A 19,554-nucleotide genomic window follows, 5' to 3' on the forward strand; every position below is an offset into this window, starting at 1 on the left:
ACATTTGGCTGGTCATGGAGATACAAAAAAATGAACAGCAAGGAATCTCTTTCATCAATAAACTCAACCTAGTAGCCCAATAATTGTTTGAAGGATAAGGATTAGATCTCCCATCTGTATTTTATCTACCCAGCCAATCTTCAAAGCCTATTTCAGGTCTTATCTCTTCATTCATTCATTTAAGAAAACTGTATTGGGTTCCAAAAACTGTGTTAGGCACTGGGAAGATGACGATGAAAATATAATCCCCACCACCACAAGCTTCCAGCCTTAAAGGATGGTAAGCGAAGAAGACATTTTAAGTTAGACTAACCAAGAAGTATGGGTTTTATCCTACAGCAGTGAGGAGCTATTAGACAATCTTAAGAAAGAAGCATGATTAAATTTTCACTTTAGAAAAATCAGTTTGACAATGGCAAGGGAGATGGATAGTAAGGAAGAGTGGCTGGAGGGAAGGAAACCAGAATGGAGGAAAAATCAAATTCCAAAGCTATTGAAGAAATAGAAATAACAAGATTTTAGTAATAAATTGAATGTGAAGACTGAGGGAAGAGGACGAAGTCTAGGGTGACTTTTAAGACTCTGGTCAGGGTGGCATTAGCAGAGGAGAAGGAGGAACGGGCTTAGTGGAAAGATGAGTTCAATTCTGAACATGTTTTGTTGCAGATGCTTTTGGAACATCCAGGCATTAATATCAAGTTTGCTGTTGTAGCTGTTCATCTGAAACTCATGAAACAGGTAAGGGGGGGAGGGAGGGATTGAGGATTCAGGAGTCATCACCTTATAAATTGTATCTGAAACATGATTATGAATGACATTGCCAATTCTGTAGCCATCCTGTACTACTCCCTAGTCCTAAATGCCTTGTACTCATCCAGCATTCAGTTTTAAAATTAATTTATTATTCATTAATTTATTCCTTCCTTTGGTTGACTAATACCTATGGAACTTTGATATCATATTCCAGGTGACCTGAAAGATTCTAGATTTACATAGATGAATAAGCTTTGATTCCCAACCCTAAAGGACCTTATAATCTGGTTGTTGATTATAAAATTTCATCTTGGAAGTAACACTCCTAAGGACTGGGTACTCCTCCAGGATGCAGTATAGGCACTGAATCAGGGGCCTCCATATGGTGCTCTGTCCCCAGTAGGAAGAAAATATGTGCCTAGGAACCAAGAAGTGGAAGCAGGAGTGGCTCCATTTACTGTCTGTCACTCGTAATGACCTTCTGGAGGATTTTGTTTCCCATCCCTCCAATTCTGGGCTCTCCAGGGTTGGAAGGACTGGTTAGGGAGTACACTCTTGCAGTGGACAAAGTGAACTACAAACTATGGCTGCTGCCTGGGCACAGCAGGCAAGAAGAAGAGTCACCATCTTGGCACAGAGGTCATTGTCCCTGATCAGGAAATTGAGGGAGGGCTCCTACTACATGATGGAGGCAGGGAGTGATATGTGTGGAACTCAGGTGACCCTCATGAGTGCCTCTGGCACTCTGTTGTTAAACTGTGACCTTGAATGGACAAGTGCAGCCGTCCCAACCTGAGAAGGGTATGGTTAACAAAAGCTCTGGCCCGTCGGAATGGAGGAGCATGAAGGAACTGTTCCATGAGCCTGTGTGGAGAGGTAGATCTGTGCAGCACAAGGGTGGACCATGGCAACCATGGATAGGTGTGCTGTTCAAATGTCCCTTCAAGAACTTAGTGATCAGCTGTGAAGGGAGCATTAGCTAACAGCTTCAAGTTGCAGCGCTGTTGGGATCTGCTGCAGTATTTGAACTGAGGTCTTGCCTTTCCACAGCGGTCCCCAGCCAATGACTGAGCCTGGCAAGGTTCTGCCCAACAACCTCACTTACATTTGGAAACTTCTCTACCCAAACCCCAACTATGGGGTTCCAACACGAGCAATCATGCTCTTATATGTCCTGGCTGCCTTGGCCAAGGTTGACTGGTCTAAGAATGGGTGCCTGACCCAAGCTAGGTCCTTCCCTTGGATTTTTTTTTTTTTTTTTAAACTGTAATATAACTGAGAAGAGACTCTCTCCAGTGGAGGAAGTTGCAAGAAGTAGACTTAGGAGTTGTTGGTTTCTGGCCATGTGAGGAAGCCCTTCTGCAGTCAGTGAGAATGAAGTTAACACAGAGGCCGAGAGACGAGAGATAGAAATTACCTGCAGCATTCCAGCTCTTGAGGTCCAGCTGTACCCAGCTCTCCTGGGGTTTGATTGTTCCAACCTTTTCCTTCTATTCAGTAAGACAGTCTAGTATGTTTCCAATAAATATGCTAATTGGAATTCAGATGTCTATCACATGTGACCACATAAATTATGGCACACTTAGAAGTAGCCTACACCTATTTTATATTAATAGTTAACACTGATTGAGTTAAAGTTTTATTATATTACAGACACTGGTCTAAGCATTTTTCATATGTGAATTCATTTTGTCCTCTCAGCCCTCATGAGTCCACCCAAATGCCATCTGTCTATTGTTTTCCCCAATTTACATATAAAGAAACCAAGGCTACTACCACATGTCCTTTTAATAGGGGCTCTAGAGAACAGACTTTGGAGATGTACAATCTTTAGCATTTGAGTCTCTCACATAGTGAAACCTGATCAGATTTGTAGCTTGAGCAAGACAGGTTTGTGACTGCAGGTGTCCTTTAAACTCCTCGAAAGGCCCATTTTTAGGAATAGGTAGAGTAGCAAAATACATAGACGTAGTGATAATTTCATATATAGTACATTTTGGGACCTTAAACTGGGATTCAAGGTTTGCCAAATGTGAGTGCTTACATGGTCAGAATGTGTAAATCGGGACAATCCTGGAAGGGTGCCACAGCACCTCTCAATAGAGACTTCTAGAAGACCAAATACCTCCCTGAGGCCTGAAATCCAATGACGAGTCGCTCCTTCATGTAAAGCAACCACATGACCCCTGCTAGCTTTTAAAATTAAATACTCTGGAGAGGTACCTAATGCCTTCCCTACCTCAAGGGTGAGAGGTATAAGAAGGATTAATAATATATTTATTTAAACCAGCATATTAAAAGTATTATTTCAACTTGTAGCCAGTTAAAAATTAATAAGCTATTTTGCATTCATTTCTTTCGTATAAATCTTTGCAATCTAGTGCACATTATAAGTACAGCAAATATCAATTCAAATGCTAACTATATTCAGATTTCACAAAAATTTAAATTGAAAAAGTAGTTTCATATATTAAGTTGTTCAAAATATACTTGAAGGGTGTTGGGGGCTGCGTGGAAAAGGTGAAGGGATTAAGAATTACAAACTGGTAGTTACAAAATAGTCACAGGGATGTAAAGTACAGCATAGGGAATATAGTCAATAATATGGTTATAACTATGTATGGTGCCAGGTGGGTACTACACTTATCGTGGGGATCACTTTGTAAATTACATAAATGTCTAACCACTGTGCTATACACCTGAAACTAATATAAAATAATATTGAGTATCAAAAAAAATAATAATTAAGCAAATCCTTGGTCATGCAGATGAGCAGTTCAAATTGATTATTTCTGCCTTTTAATTTTTATTTACAAAACAAAAGAAAATCCTCGGGATTTACATTTGTCTCATTGAAAGACGAGAGTTCTCTCCATAGCTAGAATGGCCATTTCTACTTTCTTCCTAACATTCTTGATCTTAGTAACACACATGAAACTATTTCTGGACCTTCTTATTTGGACTTCCAGGAAAGAGTTCATTTTACCTTCAAACATGTTTACAAGATTAATCTTCTTAGAATACTACTTTATTGTGTCAACACAATATATATTATTTCAAATATACATATTATTAACCTTATAAAATCAAAATATTTATCCAGATGTTAAAGGTCTTCCACAATCTAGTTCAATCCTATTATCCAGACTTGCTTTGAACTATTATAAATCTTTTTCTGCTTTGCTCAAATTGATTTGTTCATTGCCCCTCCAAACTTATTTGCACAAAAATTTCTCCTTGATTTTTATTATCTTATTCTATATCTTGAATATCTACCCCTACTTCAACCAATTCAAATCCTACCTTATTTTCAACATCCAGTTAAAATCCACATCTTTCAAAAAGTGTACCTTAAAAACCCAGCCTAAAATAAACTTACTTTTTTAATTAAAAAAAAGAAATATATATATATTTTTTAAATTTTCCTATAACTGAACCAAGTGTCAGTTTTTAAATTTAAATTAATTAGAATTAAATTAAATAAAAAATTCAGTTCCTCAGTCACAGTAGCCAAATTTCAAGTGCTCAGTAGCCATGTATGGCTAGTAAGTGGCTACTGTATTAGACAACACAGATAGAGAACATTCCCTCAGTGCAGAAAGTGTTATGGGACTATGCAGCTCTAGATGGTTCTAGTCTTTGGTGTCCAGTAAACTTCATTCACTACTTGGCTGCACAGAGTCAGGGAAAAGGGGACATGTACACAGAACAGGCTTCTTATCCTTTCAGCAGCCTTGGGATGTCCCTCCCTTGACTCGCAGACTAAGACTTCTCCAGGTCCCTTCTCCCATGCTGCCCACCCCACCTAGCGGGCCAGTGAAGAGCAAAGTCTCTGGAGTCAGAACGCCCGGTTTTAATTTCAACTCATCACTTACCAGTTGAATTCCAACAGGGTAATTAACTTCTCTAAGCCTTAGTCTTCTCAATAGTTAATTCACGATAATATTTTAAAGGATTGTTGTGAAGAGTAAGTGATGTAATATGCACAAACATTCAGCACGGTGCCTGCCACACAGAAAAGAATTAATAGTAGTTAGTAAAAAAAAAATCCTCTCTGTGTACGCTTTTGTATACGCTTCCACAGCTTCCTGCCATCCGTGCCTGGTTATTCCTTGGTATTCTTAAGCAGGGCAGGAGTTAGTGGGGTGGGGGGTGAGAAGTGAGGAAGGTCCCTGGCATTTGATCACAACTCCGCCCTAAGGTTAATTTATGAATAGTTTTTGCCACTACTGTTATCTTCAGCCCTTCCTTCCCTGCTTATCAGTTCAGATGGCTTTTGCTCTGGAACTCCAAGTCCCACATATCCCCCTCTTTCTACTCTGAACTAGAACAAATGATTAACTACAGCCATCAACATTCTTTCCAAGGACATCTATGACCTCATTAAGTCCAAACCCACAAGCACGTTCTCCTCAGTCTCTGCAATGTATGACCTGGTTGCTTCTCCTTCCTCATGCTGGTTCTCCTCTACCATCCTGCAGACCAGTCCTCCTCCTCCTTTTGCAAAAGCAAATCTCTTTACTGCTACCTAGGCCTGAGACTTCCCCAAGGTACAGTCTCATTTATTCCGAGGCCCCAGCTTGGTGCCCCTAAACTGAGGACTTCCAAACCTATATCTCCAGCTCCCACTTCAGGCCCAACTCACTGCTCCCTGCTGGCCTGTCCTCTTGCATGACCCACCTCTGAATTCATCCTTTTTCCCTCAAACCAGGTTCCAGGGAACCCAGGGTCTCTGGTTGTTGTCAGTGGGAGAAGGGAACACACACTCACCCCAAGCTCCTGTGTGCCACATGCTGTGCTAAGTACCTCATTTAATCCTCACAAATGACTCTATGAGGAAGGAACTGCGATCTGCATTTTACAGCTGAAAAAAACAAGACTCAGAAGAGAAAGAAATAAAAATGTAGGTCTATCTGAATCCAGACTTGATGTTCTTTCCAATCCTTAGGACCACCTCTCATAATTCACTCAATGGATTGACACTGTCTGCTGGGATAACTAATATGCCATCTACCCACTAGGCCTTTGCAGTTTAGTAAAAGAGACAGAGAAGATACAGGTAAATACAGTGGTGTGGCAACTGCTATGATGGGGTCCTATGGGAACGCACAGAAGGGGCACCTAACTCAGCCTTTGGGGGCAAAAAGCAACCGTAGAGAAAAACATCTACCATGTTTCCCCGAAAATAAGACCTAACCGGAAAAGAAGCCCTAGCATGATTTTTCAGGATGACATCCCCTGAACATAAGCCCTAATGCGTCTTTTGGAGTAAACCTTAATATAAGACTCAGTCTTATTTTCGGGGAAGCATGGTATACTGAATCAAGAGAGACTGGTAGGAATTGGAAAGGAAGAGAACAGGATAGACAGGATATCCCAGGCAGAGGGAACAGTGAGTGCAAATGCCTGAAAACGGAGAGAGAATTAGGAGCCTGTAGGGAGTTCTGTGTGGCAGGAGCCAGAGCAGGAGCCTGAGGTAGAGGTGAGCAGAGGCCAGCTAGAAGCTACTAGGTTGAGGGTGCAGGAAACCATTAAATGCTTTTAGCAGAGGAGAAGCAGGATCAGATATGCATATGAAAAGGAATCATTCTGGCTGCTATGCAGAGAATGGACTCGAGATGGGCCCAAAGAGGGCCCGGAGACCAATTGTCTTGAGGCTGTCATAATCCAGATAAGGGATGACTACGGTGCACATTAAGGTAGTAGCCCCCTAGATGAGGAGGAGGAGGAGAGAGAAATCCAGAATGGAGAGTGTACCAGTGGCTAATTATATGTTATTAGATGTGGAGGGCAGCCAAGGAATCAAGGACAATGTTCACATTTGGAAGTGGGCAACTGTGTGAATGGTGGTTGTCACCAAGAGAGAGACACAGAAGGGGCAAGTATTGGGAATATTGATGTATTTCACTTGGGATTTCTTGAGTTGAGATGCCAGTGGGACACCCAGATCAGGATATCAGATAGACAGTGATCTATGGGTTTGTAGCTCAGGAGAAAGACCTGTTGTGTTGGGATAGAGACAGAGGTTTGAGTCTCATCAATGGTAAGCATTAGGAGTATATGAATAGTCCAAACGGATATAGAGAGGAAAAACAGACTTAAGAAGGAACTCTGAGGCATACCAACTTTGGGAGGTGAGTAGAAGAAAGACATTAAAGGAGACTGAGAAGAAGAAGCCAGAGAAGCAGGAGATAAACCAAAAAGTGGAAGCAAAGGGAGGGGAGGAGTAGAGTTAAAGATGCGGAAAGTATCACCAGTTTCAACAATGTGGAAATTATGGGTTCCCTCACTGAGAGCAGTATAAGTTGAATTTGGGTGGCAAAAAACAGTCTGCAGTGGGTTGGTTGAGGAGAGATTGGTTTGTAAGCAAATGTGGATGTGAGCATAGACAACTCCTACAAGATGTCTAGTTGCAATAACTTCACTATGAAGATGAAATGAGATGGTGAAAGTGATTAGCACACTGCATGGCGCATAACAATAATTCAATAAAGGTTAACGACCACTACTGCTACTGCTATTATATAGGAAGGAATATATTTTAAGTAAGAAGAAATACTGTGGTAGCCATAAGGAGATGTGAGTTGAGGGAGAATTATTTTTTAAGGCCTCTCTTCTTACCATACTGAAAAAAAAGAAGAAAAACTTCATCAAATACATGCAAATGGTTCAAAAAAGCAACAGTACTCTAATCCACCCATTCCCAGCCCAGCGACAACCATTTTGAAATGCTTCTGTGTTGTGGTAACCTCCAGACCACTAATTAATCTTCTAATATGACTATATTGTGATTTATCCGCTTCAGACATTATTAACTTCCTGATATGTAAAGTGAGAATTTAGTTTACTTATACCTCTCTCTTTCCTGTCACTCATCCAAAGTGGTTGTATCACTATTCTCAATTTCTCCACTGGCCACCTTCAAAACCTATGTAAGCTCCATTTTTCATTCCATTAATCATAGATAGCATCTCTTGACTGCCTGCATATAAGATGAGGATGTTAGTCCACCTTTCAAGGGGAAGGTTTGTTTTTGTTTTGTTTTTAAATGTGGGAGATTCTTGATTAGGCTTAAATGGAAAGGAATCAATGAAAATAAATAATTGAAGATAAATGACAAAACAGTTGTTGGCATGAGGTCCCTGGAGAGGCAGAAAAGCATGAGCTCAGAGCCCAGTTGGGGACATCTCCTCCTTAATGGCGCCACCAAGTTCCCAGCAAAAGTCTTAGAAACTTCTGGAACATGTGGAACCCCTTTGCACCCTGGGTCCAATCAGTTATAAAATTACGTAGATTTCACCTCTTCAGTTACCATCTTTCTATTCTTTTCTCTTCTGCCTATGGCTTTCGTTATCTCTGCTTTGGACAATAGACTTTTAATTGATCTCCCTTTCTCCTCACTTTCCCCACTCACACTGATGCCAGGTTGATCTTCTTAAAGCAGAGCCAACTTGTTCAGAATCCATAGTCTGGCTTTCAAGACCTTTCACAGTGTGGCCCCAGCCCAGCATGGGGTAATGGAAGGTTCAAGCAGGCTGGAATGGGGTGGAGGACGGGCAAATGGAGCGTGTTTCCCAGGTACAAGCATAGTTCCTCAGGCCCTCTCATTCAACAACGGCTTCAGGGCCCTTCCAGAAGAGGTAGAAGCTGATTAGGCACTCCAAAGGTGTCTATTGCGAAGTCAAATTCTCTTAATATTTCCTTTAGAAATTCACAAAAGAAAAAACACAAACAGCCAATAAACATTTAACAGTCCAACATCACTAGTCTAGAGTGGTAGCCATGAGAAAAGGTGTGCACAGTTTTTTTAAAGGGGCTTCCTTTGTATCCAGTATTAATGAATCAGTAACTGGACAATTTAGCTGGCAGCTGCTTTCCCCTCCTTCTCTGATCTGAGTCCTCTGGGGAACTGGATAGCCTGGGCATAGGGCACTAACTGCAGAGAGCATGTGAGGCATGTACCTTGGTGTCACGGAAGCTCTGACACTGAGCAAGATTATTTTTAGAGGTGACCTTCTAGGTTCCAAGGAAAAGTAAACAGACAGATGCACATGATTTCCTCTCAGAGACTCGCGGTAAACAAATTGGCATGTGTTCGCTCGCTATTATATGTTCTGAATCCAGGTCTCTTAAAGGGCAAGCTCAGGTGAAAAGCTTTATTGAAAGCTCAAAACCAGGATGAAGAGAGGGGTAACTGAGTGAAAGTTCACAGCCTCTAGCTACTCAGAAAACTGCAGGTGAAACAACTTATCTATTCCAATTCTTGGAAAACATGTTGTTTTAAATAAAGTTTTGATACTTCCACATGAAAATATTGCTAAAACATTTAATTTATTTCCTTCTATTTTATGTTATTCTATTTGCTTTACCTTTGTTGTTTTTCCCTGTGTGATGTGTTTATTGTTTTTAACTGAACATTATTTTTAAAATGCAGAAAAAAATCTCCATAGTCTTGTCACTTATTAATACTTTGCTGTATAGCCTTGAGATAGTTTTATGCATATACTTATATCTATATATGTCAACAAAAAATACTGACTTATAATCTTCTTTTGTCATCTATCACTATATCTTGGACATCTTTTCCTGTCGGTGTATATATAGGTCTCTCTCATTCTATTGGTGGACATTTAAGTCATTTCCAGTGTTTTACTATTACAAACAATGCATAAGTAAGCATCTTTGAACAGATATCTTTGAACACTTGCATGAAAATTTCTGTTGGGCAGCTCCTGGGAAGAATTTCTGGATCAAAGCATTTATATATTTTTAAAGTTTTGATTTAGTTATTGCTCACTAGCTGTCTCCTGAAACATATGAAAATAATTAATTTCTTATGGTGACTTAGCACCTAACACTCGTGCCTGGCGCATAGTAGCTGTTCATTAATTGCTGGTTAGATTAAGGCATCATAAATATTAGTTACTGTTCTGGCCATGAAAAAGTGATGCCCTTGACACTGTTGGAGCACATTGCTCTGCCTGCCTCACTCTTAATTGTTCCAGACAATTGAAGTATTTAAATGCTGGCAAAATGATAGGTTCATAATAGTAGTTGTTGTAGTAGTAAATATAATAAAAAATAATGATGCATACCACAATATATAGCACTTCTGATTGTCTCCTTGGTGTCACTTGAAATCATAGAATTCTAGAGTAGATAGATGTCAAGACATCAAATAGTCTTAAGTGTCTCGTTTTTTATATGAAGAATTGAAAGCCCAGAGAGGTAGTGATTGGCCCAAAGGTTTGAAAATTATTAGATTCTACTTAAAACACCTCTTATTTTCTACCTTCCTTTCTTGACTTGAATGCACAGATTTAGTATCATTTTATTTCATTTGACTATATCATATAAACAAGACACATTACTGACTAAGTTTCCTCGAGTTTTCTTAATTCTGTCAACTTACCTGCCTAGAGCTTTCCGTCTTGCCCTTCTAACTTTCTACTTCAAGTCAGCCAAGGATTGGAAATTAGATAACAAAGCTTATTAGAATTATATGTTAAGTGATAGGATCTAAGTGTGAATCTAAAGTTTTCATATGTGTGAAACACAAGAGCCTTAATACCTTTTTGTCAGCTATTTTGGCTACTCAGGACAGCGTGTGTGTGTGTCTGTGTGTGTGCACGCGCGTGCACTTCCTAAGCTTTAGCAGTTTAGGAACATGTTGCCATGTTCTATATATAATGTTGCCATTATATATATGTAATATATATATAAAATTGTTGAATACTTGGAAGGTATTCAGAGCTCTTTAGATTTAAAAATTTGCCTATTTCCAAGGAAACAAATAGTCAAAGGGTCAAACAAATAGTCAATGCTGTCAGCATTTGGCCAAGATCTATTTAAAGGACAGTGAAATAAGAAACCTTTCCATCCCTTTGCTGATGTATAATGCCAACTTTGGTTTCATCATCAGTAATTTTAGGAATAGTATCTGTGGCAGGCAGAATAATGGCTGCCCAAAGATGTCCACATCCTAATTCCTGAAACCTGTGAATATTTTATCTTACATGGCAAAAGGGACTTTGCAGATGTGATTAAGTTAAGGCTCTTGAGATGAGGAGATTATCCTGGATCATCCAAGTGAGCCCAGTATAATTACTAGGATCCTTAAAAGTGAAAGAGGATGCAGGAGGCTCAGTCAGAGAATGAGATATGTCGACAGAAGCAGACGTCAGAGTAATACTATTACTGAAGGAAGAGACCAGGAGCCAAGGAATACAGGTGGTATTTAGAAGCTGGAAAAGGCAAGGAAACAGATTCTCCTGAGAGCCTCCAGAAAGGAATGTAACCCATTGCTGAAACCTTGATCTCAGTGAGACCATTTTAGATTTCTGAGCTCCAGAACTGTAAGATAATAAATTTGTAGTTTTTATAAGTCACTAGGTTTGTGGTAATTTGTTATAGCAGCAATAGGAAATTAAAGCAGTGCAAGTATGAGTTTTGATTAAAGGACAACTGTTCTTTTGCATTTTAATCAAATATTAAAGAATGTGAAAAGTTTAAAGAAAAAAACTGAAAAAGTAACCACATAATAATAACAATAATAATAAAAGTTAACATTTAGTGAGCACCTACCATATGCCAGACATTGTGATTTAGAAAATTACATTTAAGGCTTACAACAATCCTATAATGTAGGACTATGGCCTTAATCTGTTTATTAGACAGATACTGTGTTTCCCCAAAAATAAGAACTAGCCAGACAATCAGCTCTAAGGTGTCTTTTGGAGCAAACATTAATGTAAGACCTGAGATTATTATATTATATTATATTATATTATATTATATTATATTATACCCGGTCTTATAGTATAATAAGACCGGGTCTTATATTAATTTTTGCTCCAAAAGATGCATTAGAGCTGATTGTCCAGCTAGGTCTTATTTTCGGGGAAACATGGTAAGAAAATAAACATAAAGGATGTGAAGAATTTATTAGCTTTAATAAGCAAAGAGATTATTAGCTGAACTTTCCAGTGGGAAAGTGCAGAATTCCATCCTCTCAAATCAAGCTGAAAAAGTTACCATAAAAATCAGAGTAAAACTTGTAAGATGCCTAAAGGATAGGCAATACCCTAAGTTGTGAAAATAAATCCCATCTAAAATGCTTTGAGTTTCCACTACATGGCAGACAGCTCCCAGCTGTTACAAGGGGCTGAGCCTATTAACTGTCAGTCCAGGTAGAACCCCCAGAAGGTGTACTCCTTCCTCCTGCATCCTCCCTACCTTCATCTGGAATCTTTGACCAATAACCCTGAAACCATACCCCAATCTCAAGTCTTTGACTGACAACCCTGAACACATAGCATCAGATTAACCAAAATAAATCTGTTCCCCTCCATTGGATGTTATTGGATAATGACTGCAACCTCAAATAACAAACACATGATGAAGAAATTAATGTCATTTTTATAGATACCTTTATTAGCTTTTATTTGGAAAAAATTAGAGAAATTAATATTTTAATGCCACCTTATCTTTATATTATCTAGTAACAAACTTTTAAGTCACTGTGTTGCTTGTATATGTATGCTCCATATTTAAGGTATTTTAAATTATTAGAGACTCTCACAGTTTGGGGAAAAAATCTGACATTAGACTGATTTTTAATTGAAATACTTCGGATTGGACCAATTAAGAATGTGGTGAATAAATGCTTAAGTGAATTTGATTTAATGTGTGGGTTTGATTTCTATACTGCACAGATGCCTAAGAGAATTTAATCTACCAAATTTACACTAACACCATAAGATTTGTTGAGGGCCTACTACTTGCCAGGCACTGCTTTAAGTGCTTTGCCTGCACCAACTCAAGTCAGGCTCACAACTCTGTTTGTTGAGTACTATTGCTACCCTCACTTTCAGATGATTAAACAGAGGCACAAAAAATTACATGACTTCACCAAGGTCACACGGCCAGTTAGTAGCAGAGCAGTCTGGCTGGGAGCCCATGCTTCTAACCAATTCCCATTCAGTGCTCAGAAAGATTCTTACAGGAATACTCTGTAAGGGCTCGGGACTGGGCAGAGAATGGGCCAAAATGATACACAGAATGTAAATATGCCTTGTTAGGGGCTAGAAGTACCTGACAATCAGATACAGCAATGTGTGAATTTAACATATTTAAAGATATTTAATAAATGAAGTTTATAAACAGAGTGTACATATGTAAGAGAACTTGATTTGTTAGATTTGTATGCTTTTGTGACTATGTAATATGTAATGCTTAAGAGAATTCTATCACATTTATAGATAGTGTTTAAATGGAAAGTTTAATATGTTGAATTAATAAGCTCACTGAGCATTAAAGAACAAATGAAAAGTATTTTATTTTTAACATAAAACTGATAGATTTATAAATGAATTTAAGATTTGTGTTTACTTAATAACAACTAGGCTTGAATTTTACAACCCTAATTAAGTATCAATTAAAACACAAACAGCTTGATGAGTTCCTTCCCATGCACAAAAAGTTGCGTCTGACATGTAAAATCTCAACTAACAATTGATAGCTATAGCCCTTTTTTGCAGAGGGGAAAACTGAGGTAAAGAGAAATAACTTCCCAAGGTGATAGAACTAGGAAATGATGGTTCCTCCATTCCAGCCCACGCAACACCAGACTGCCAAAGCCAGCTCACTAAATCATTTTCCTATACCGCCTCCAGTATATGGAGATTCATTTCTATAGAAAACAATGTCAGTTATGAATACATAACCTGGAGGAACATACACCAATGTATGAGGAGTGATAAAAAAAATACGGTGAATGTTTAAATTTAAAAAAATATATTACAGTAAAAGACACATTGACATTAATCCCCCTCAAAATACTTCACCTCGCTTCAAACACACTTATCCCATCATTCTTGCCACTTTCTGAAGCAGTTCTGGAAGTCCTCTTTCGTGAGTGTCTTTAGTTGTGCTATCATGGCTGCCTCAATGTCCTGAGTCAATTCAAAATGTTTACCTTTCATGGTCATTTTGACTTTGGGGAAGAGCCAGAAGTCTCATGGTGCCAGATCCAGTAAATAAGGTAGATGAGGACATACCATAATGTTTTTATTTGACAGAATTGCAGTACAAAAAAAGATGTGTGACATGGAGCCTTTCTATTTAGATCACAAAATACTAAATAGAAAGTGAATGCTGCTGCCAAGTGCCATCCAATGGAAAGGCAGGGATCTTCAATATATGAAGTGGGATGTGGAATCTTAGTATCAGTGTGAGACAAGTTTCAACTTGTTTGGTGCAGTCAGTCGGGTGTGATCTATGGTTGAGAGAAGGTGTGGTTCAAAGTGTGCCATAAATCATCCATCATGACAACGCTCCATGTCACACACTGCTTCTGGTATATGGCATTTCTGTCAAATTAAAACATTACGGTGTATCCTCATCCACCTTATTCACTGGATCTGGCACCGGGCAACTTGTGGCTCTTCCCCAAAGTCAAAATGATTCAGGACATCGAGGCAGCCATGACAGCCCAACTAAAGACACTCACAAAAGAGGACTTCCAGAACTGCTTCAGAAAGTGGCAAGAACAATGGAATAAATGTGTTTGAAGTGAGGGGCAGTATTTTGAGGGGATTATGGCAATGTGTCTTTTACTGTAATAAATTTTTTTATTTAAACATTCACCGTATTGTTTGATCACACCTTGTAACAACACTGGTCTTTCCTGGAGTGGAAATTAAGGAAGTCTGTTATTTTATTTCTGTAATATTTGAGTAAAAGGCATTCTCTACCTCTTTACCCCATTTTTCAGCTAATCTCTTTGCTGACGACTGAAAATAAATAGAATCCTGCATAATATAAAATATAAAGATATTTTACTTTCTTTGTGCTATCAGTCAGCATTTTGTAGTCATTTCTTAATCTCTACCTCATGAGCTTTTTATTTTTTCACATTCCTGCTCATACTTCAAATACCTCTCAGAAGGGTATCATTCCTGGGTGAAACCTTTTCTTAATGCCCACATCGCCATATACCCCATAGAATTAGTTACTCCTTCAGTTATGCTTTTGTACCTAGCACGTGCTTTTATTACCGTGTTTCCCCGAAAATAAGACCTAGCTGGACCATCAGCTCTAATGTGTCTTTCGGAGCAAAAATTAATATAAGACCTGGTATTATATTATAGTATACCCGGTATTATATTATATTATATTATATTATATTATATTATATTATATTATATACATTATACCTGGTCTTATATTAAAATAAGACCAGGTCTTATATTAATTTTTGCTCCAAAAGATGCATTAGAGCTGATGGTCCAGCTAAGTCTTATTTTTGGGGAAACATGGTATTAAATGTATAACACTGAATTATAGTTGGGTTTCTATTTGTCCGTCTTCCCTCTTATTGTACTGTATATGTCTTTTCCCAGGGTCTGGCACAGAATTTGGTTGGTTAAAACAAACATTTTGCAGTTATGGAAGCTGAAGTATGTTTTGCATAGGCAATTAAATAGTTCCTTTTTTTTCCTTAAAATGCTGTCATTTGGCCCTTTAACTTTGTGTAGCATTGGGATAGATGATATATTCGAGACTTAGGTTGAACTAAAAGTGGAGAAATTCAGTTAAGAAGCTGTCAGAAAACTAGAAAAACGGAGTTCTCTGAAAACACTAATCATTTGCAAGGAGTTCAGAGTGTAACTATGTCACATATTAACAATTGGGAGTTGGGGAGAATATTGTCTTGCTCCATGTTCGGTCTCTGTCTAGCCTGGCCACCACATCTGTATGTATTTCTAAAGATCCAGTTTTCTACTTAAAAAATAAAAAGGCAGTAATCAGAAGAATAGTTTTAGATAGTTTCGGGCGGGGGCATACTCCAGTTACTTAGCATGACCCCAGTATATTTGCATTTTATGCTGTACTGTTTTCAACGGTGGAAATCTCGGGGTAGGGTAGAGTGCTTTGGATGGTGCAGCCCTCCAGACCACCTAACCCCTGTGCCCTCGCCTGCCGCGGTTAGGGGGCCGGCCTGGGCGCAGAGTTGGTGACATTGGGGCTGGCACCCCTCCAAGTCTGCGGCCAGGGCAGGAAAGTGAAAATGAAAACAGAAGCTACCCTGATTACACACTCGGGCTGGCGACTCGCACTGGTCACTTAGGCTTTGTAAGAGGATGGGAAGAACCGCGATTTTGCGGACTGGTGACCCTCTTAAAATTTCGCCTTCTCCTCTGGGATGGGGGGTTCTCCTTTCCTACCACGCGCAGATTAGTACAGTCCCTCCGCCCACTTTGGGGAGCTCCTGCTGCCCCGCCCAGGTCCTGCGTCTCCGCCCCGCCTTCCGCTTCCGCCCCTAAGGCCACACTTTTGGGGGGGGTCTCCGAGCCCTTCAGGATCCCCTAGGTTCGGCCAGCGCAGGGTGGAGCCTCAAGGAGGGCACTTTCTCTTCCCCTTCCCCCCTCCCTCTTCTTGTTCCTTCTCAGCGCTGCTGAGAGTCACTGAATCCGAAACTTGGCAGAGACTGGGCCCAGGCGAACCCAGGGTGCTTTCTACTTAGGGCCCTGTACAGGCCTGGGAATCCGGCTGCGGCGGGGGCCTTGGGGTTGAGTCTCCTTCTTCCCGGCGCATCTCTGTGGTGAAAATCTGACGTGGAGGCTGCATCCTGAAGACCTTTTGGGCATTTCTTCCTCCTGGCTCACCAGCCCCACCCAAGTGGAAGTGATAGGAAGGGACGTAGGTAAATAGACTGCTGGAAGGAGAAGAATGCAGCTGAATTACGCAGTGCCTAGCCAAGAAAAATCAGGGAGCAAGCACGTGAAAGTGCTAAAAATCTTTGAGGCGAATTCACTGTCATTTAAATGGCTAGAATCTCACCATCAAAGTATGAAATCATCAAAGGAAGAAATGATGACTTCATAGGTTTCTATTTGAGAAGCCCCAGAAATTTAGAAAAGTGAAGTTTATTTTTCATCCCACCTGGTAATAAAAGATGAATTGAGAACAGGCTGTATGCTGGACACTTGCTGTTCATTATTTCGCTGAAATAATGAACACACTCAGAGATCACCATCCTCATTTTACAGAGACAAGAATCTAGGCTTTGAGAGGCAAGGTAGGTAGCTTGCCCAAGGTCACATGGTTAGTGAGTGACCAATTTAAGATTAAATTCAGGTCACGCATTTCCAAATTACAAACCATGCAGAATGCAGGTGTATAAATTTAAGTGCATCGCGATGTACTGTTTAAATGGGTGCATTTTATCTAAATTGTATCCCAGTAAAGTTAACTTTTAAAAAATCATGCAGAATGTGATGTTTTTATGATAAAACTCATCAAAGAAACAGCAGTATGATGATTTGACACATGATAATTTCTGAGGGAAAACGGATGGAGATGATATAAATATGTTATTAACATACACACTGAAAGATTGTTAACAGCACAGTCAAGTGTTATTCAGGTGACTTTCCCAAACTTCACTTACAGATGTATAGAAATATCAACCAGTATGCTACCATAGGTAAGGGCCATGCAAGTTTGTTAGGGAAATCAACCAAGCGAACATAAAATTGGAAAAGACACCTGAAATGTAACATCAGACCTAACAAAAATATGTTCCAAGTACAGGGCATTAAAAAGTTAGATACTTTTGCTAGCGGTATGCGTTAAAGTCACATTTTGTGTGTATAATATAGTGTGTATTTCACTAAGCTTTGTGATTATAAGCCGTGCAGCAGAACTACATGTTTTTATTTTCAATTGAAATTTATTTGAACAAGCAGGACACCAATTGTTAATGCTTTTGTGTTTGAAGGATGTGTTTGGCTGTTTTAAAGAGAATATATTGACTCCTTTTTCATTTTATGTTACCTTTTGAAGTTTCACCAGTTTCAGAACATTTTGAATTTAAAGCTTTAATTAAAATTTATAAAGCAAATATTTTGTGAATTGTGTATTCTGAACAATCATAGTTGCCCATACATATGTAGAAATAACATTAAAAAGTTCAGTTCTTTGCATTAAGTGCCAAAATTGGCTTTCTCGGGATGTTTAAACTGATAGTTGCTGTGCCCTTCTGATACAGACATGTCTGTATTGGTCATTTTAACAGCCCCAATAATAACAACCTCCACAAAGCCTCAGAATAGGATATAACCAATGAGAATTCACTGTTAGGAATTCTGCACAAAATTAAGTTTTGTTTGTTTTTTTAAAGATTTTATTGGGGAAGGGGAACAGGATTTTATTGGGGAACAGTGTGTACTTCCAGGACTTTTTTCCAAGTCAAGTTGTTGTCCTTTCAATCTTAGTTGTGGAGGGCGCAGCTCAGCTCCAGGTCCAGTTGACGTTTTCTAGTTGCAGGGGGCACAGCCCACCATCCCTTGTGGGACTCCAGGAATTGAACTGGCAACCTTGTGGTTGAGAGCCCGTGTTCCAACCAACTGAGCCATCTGGGAGGCCCCTCAGCTCAAGGTGCCATGTTCAATCTTAGTTGCAGGGGGCGGAGCCCACCATCCCTTGCGGGACTCAAGGAATTGAACTGGCAACCTTGTGGTTGAGAGCCCATTGGCCCATGTGGGAATCGAACCGGCAGCCTTCGGAATTAGGAGCATGGAGCTCTAACTGCCTGAGCCACCAGGCCGGCCCCTTCTAATAGTTTTTTAATGGATTCCTTCTAATTTTCTGCATAAAAGATCATGTCATCTGTGAATATAGTTTTATTTCTTCCTTTCCAACCTGGTTGCCTTTTATTTCTTTCTCTTGACTAATTGCGCTGGCCAGAATCTCTAGTACAATGTTGAATACAAGTGGTGAAGAGTGGACATCCTTGTCATATTCCCAATCATAGAGGAAAAGCATACATGCTTTTACCATTAAGTATATTAGCTGTGCGATTTTTAGATGCCGTTTATCAAGTTGAGAAAGTTCTTTTCTATTCCTAGTTTGTCGAATGTTTTATCATTAAAGGGTGTTGGGTTCTGTCAAATGCTTTTTCTGTGTCAGTGGAGATTGCCTTAGTCGCTTGGGCTGCCATAACAAAATACCATAGACTGAGTGACATTAACAACAGTAATTTATTTTGTCATAGTTCTAGAGGTTGAAGTCTGAGATCAGGGTGCCAGCATGGGTAGGCTCTGGTGAGAACTTTCTTCCTGCCTTGCGGATGGCCGCTTTCTCACTGTAGCCTCACATGGGGGATTGAGAGAATGACAAAATTCTCTTGTCTCTTCTTATAAGGGCACTAATCACATCATGAGAGTCTCTTCCGCATGACCTCATCTAAACCAGATTACCTCCTAAAGGCCCCGTCTCCAAATACTATGACATTGTGGGTTAGACCTTCAGCATATGAATTTGGAGAGGAGGGACTTAATTCAGTCCATAGCAAAAATGATCATGTGATTTTTGTTTTTTATTGTAATGAAATGATACATTGATTGATTTCCAGATGTTGAACCAACATTGCATTTCTGGGATAAATTCCATTGGGTGATAATGTATACTTCTTCCTATATGTTGCTGAATTTGGTTTGCTTGTGTTTTGTTGAGGATTTTGCATCCATATCTCCCCTTCTGGAGTGGGTTCTCTATCTATCTAAATTGTTTTAGGTAGGTCAAAGGTTTTTCCTGAATCTTTTCTTTCTTAAAAGTAACCAGCTTAAAATAATCAATATGCAAAAAAATAACAAAAAAAGGCGTATTTTTCGGTGGCAAATTCTGCTCCACCTCAGGGATAACGTTATGTTCATTTGGGGGTCTATAATATGGAAGACAATTTTAGGTGATGATTATGGCCATGGTTTGACATGAACTTTGGTCACATTTTTCTGA

The 19,554-nt window shown here is 39.4% G+C and overlaps 1 long non-coding RNA gene across 1 annotated transcript in view; it reads left to right on the forward strand.

Annotated features, from left to right (window-relative positions):
* The window catches only part of LOC141571551 (uncharacterized), a 76,091-nt gene that overhangs the window by 30,992 nt on the left and 25,545 nt on the right, over positions 1 to 19,554 (forward strand). The window contains exon 2 of the long non-coding RNA XR_012496373.2: positions 667 to 738. This is a non-coding gene — a long non-coding RNA (uncharacterized LOC141571551). The remainder of the gene's footprint in view (positions 1 to 666; positions 739 to 19,554) is intronic.

This window comes from Rhinolophus sinicus, chromosome 2, assembly GCF_057876585.1.
Source record: "Rhinolophus sinicus isolate RSI-liver-muscle chromosome 2, RSI-T2T, whole genome shotgun sequence".
Classification (NCBI taxonomy): Eukaryota; Metazoa; Chordata; class Mammalia; order Chiroptera; family Rhinolophidae; genus Rhinolophus; species Rhinolophus sinicus.